This window comes from Microtus ochrogaster, chromosome 4, assembly GCF_000317375.1.
Source record: "Microtus ochrogaster isolate Prairie Vole_2 chromosome 4, MicOch1.0, whole genome shotgun sequence".
NCBI classification, from domain to species: domain Eukaryota; kingdom Metazoa; phylum Chordata; class Mammalia; order Rodentia; family Cricetidae; genus Microtus; species Microtus ochrogaster.
The window spans coordinates 49,872,045-49,875,021 of NC_022011.1; the positions used below are offsets into that span (position 1 = coordinate 49,872,045).

A 2,977-nucleotide genomic window follows, 5' to 3' on the forward strand; every position below is an offset into this window, starting at 1 on the left:
CCAGGGGCTCCTCTGTTAGCAGAGTCAGCTGCGCACTGTGATACCAGGCTGGAGCATGGCCCCATGGGAGCCCACCAGGCTGATGGGTCTGCCGCGGTAGTAGGTCATGGGGACATTTCAGCCACTTAGTCCTAGTCCTTGCTACTCTACTGATACCGTGTGACCCAAAGCCCCACCCTAAGCCAAGACCTGCAGGCTTCAAAGAGTGTGCCAGGGGACTTTACCAGACTAAGGATTGACCGGTGAGAAGTCACCTTCTGGAGCTAGTAGGAGCCAAGCCTTCTTTTGGAGCATAAGTTTGTTTCACCAAGTATACTGAATCACCCTTTTACTGAATAGAGTATAGGGACAGGTGGGAGGCCAAAAAATGAGGGAGGAGGGCCGGCAAGGTGGTTCAGTGGGTAAAGGCACTTGCCACCAAACTTGAGGACCTGAATTCAACCCCAGGACTCAAAAGGTAGAAGGGGAGAACAGACTTCTGCAAGATGTCCTCTGATCTCCCCCTAAATAAATGTAATAGTTTTGTTTCTTAATGAGGCCAGAGCCTCTTGGATGATGGAGGGTGGTCCTTTGATCAGTCCTAGCCTCCCCTGGCTCTCCCACAGCCTCCCTCTGAACCTCACAGCTAGACTCTGCCCTGCCTCTCAATGCTCGTCTCTCCTTCTTGGACTGACTCATGCTTTATCATTCTAGAGAAAATGGTGAGTGTCACTCCATGCCCCTGCTCCTGTGTGAGCCCAGGTGACCAGGCCCCTGCTGAGCTTGCTGAGTCTGAGTGCTGTCTCTTCCACACGGGTTGAGATTGTCCTGGAGACTTGCATTTTCCAAGGCCGCCGCCTGCACTTCCCACAGCAACTGCCAGTCTCTTCGCCTGAAAATGCTTCCCGGTGTTAATAAGTAACAGAAGGTTTTGTTTAGCTGAACACTTTTCCTGTTTTAAATCCCACACACCAAGCCCACTGCCCCAGGACTCTCCCTGGATTCCTCATGGCTGGATGGGAGCCCAGCATGCTGTTTAAAGAAGAATACTTTTCACTTTGTATAATAAGTTGATTTTCTGTAAAAGCTTCAATTACACTTCTCATAGGCAGTGAATTAGAGACTTAATTTGAGTCTCACCCTGCTTAGTAGGGCACTCAGAAATGGGGTAGAGAAGGGAGGGGGCAAAGCGGCTGAGGGGTGGAGTGGAAGAGTCTTTGTCCTGGTCAGAACACACCCGAAGCCTGGGGTTGTCCTGACTTGAGGTCAGAATGGCTAGGAGGAAGGACATGTTACCAAGGTCCAGAAAGGATGCTCCCACAAGCTGGTGATGTCAGGAAAAGATATGCTTAGTTGTGTCATTCATTACTCCTTGGGGTTGCTGTAAGTCTATAAAGTCTATATGTTGTATAGCTCCTGGTACCCACAGGCTGATGATACCCACAGGCTACAGCTCATTAAGAGGGGCTGAATGGTGTCCCCCACCCACGATTCACCACCCTCCTAATCTTTGGACACACACTTTGTAGGTGTGTCAGGGAAATAGGTCCCTACAGGTGTGATTTTTTTTGCAGGTGTAATGAATGTTTGTGGTAAGATGGATCCAGGGAGGCAAGGTTCAGATACAGAGGTTGGGATGAAGTGTCTGGCTAGGATATAATCAAAGCTAGCAGCCAGAAAGGCAAGGAAAGGACCAAGTCTCCTCTGAAGCCTCCAGATAGGACATAAAGATGCTCCTGAAGACTTGTTTTGGATTGTGGCCTCCTGAGCCATGAGGTGGTAAACTGTTCTTTTACGCCCTTCAGATTGGGGTGACTTGTTACTGCAGCCAGGGCTCACAGAAGGCCACCTCTGGGGCAGATCCTCAGGGCCTGTGGGGTGAACTCGTTTCTCCCTTAGAAGATTGCTCCTTGGAGCAGACCCGGCTTCCAGTTCTGGAATACTGTCCCAGACCAGCCCCACCACACTGCTTCTCTTTGGCTTTTAAATACTGAGGTAAAATTCACACAACATAAGATGACCTTGTTTCAGACACAGGGCCTTGTGTAGCGTAGGCTGGCCTTGAACTCACTATATAGCTGAAGATGACTTTGAACTCCTGATTTCCATGCCTCTGCTTTCCCAGTGCTGGGATTCCAGGTGTGTGCTAGCTCACCTGGGTAGTATGATCATTTTAAAGTACAGTTTGGTCAGGTGGTGGTGGCGCACACCTTTAATCCAGCACCCAGGAGGCAGAGACAAGTGGATCTCTGAGTTCAAGGCCAGCCTGTTCTACAGAGTGAGAACAGGACAGCCAGGGCTACACACAGAAAAACCCTGTCTCAAAAAGCTGAAAAGCAGCTGGGTGGTAGTGGCACACACCTTTAATTCCAACATTTGGGAGGCAGAGGCAGACGGATCTCAGTGACAGCCAGGACCATCCTACAGAGGCATCCTGTGTTGAAAAAACAAAAGCAACCCCCCCCTCCAAAAAAACCTGACAAACAACAAACAAAAGGGACTAGAGAGATGGCTCAGTAGTTAAGAACACTGATTGTTCTTCCAGAGGACCCAGGTTTGATTCCCAGCATCCACATGGCAGCTAACAACTGTCTGTAACTCCAATATCTGACACCCTCACACATACATGCAGGCAAAACGCCAATGCAAATGAAAACTTTGGTAGCATTTGCTTCATTTACAACATTGTGCAACTATGCTAGTTCCAAAATGGTTTTAATCCCCCAGAGGGCAGTTCATGCCTAGGAAGCAAGCGTCCCCAGCCCCTTGTCACCTGTGTCCTGTTTAGTGTTCTGAGTATTTTGTATCCACAGAATCACAGGCTGTGTGGTCTTTGGGGCCTACTTTCAAGGCTACTCAGGCCAGGGCAAGGCCAGAGCATCCCCGGTCTTGTTTTGTTCTGTTTTAAATGCAGGTCCTTTGCGAGAGCAGTAAGTGCTCTTAACTGCTGAGTTCTCCCTCCCTCTCCTCCCCTGCCCTCTCCCCCTTCCCTCCCCCC

General features: G+C 49.7%; 1 protein-coding gene across 6 annotated transcripts in view; it reads left to right on the forward strand.

Annotated features, from left to right (window-relative positions):
* Nucleotides 1-2,977, forward strand: part of Vav2 (vav guanine nucleotide exchange factor 2) — a 174,953-nt gene that overhangs the window by 96,632 nt on the left and 75,344 nt on the right. The window lies entirely within an intron of this gene.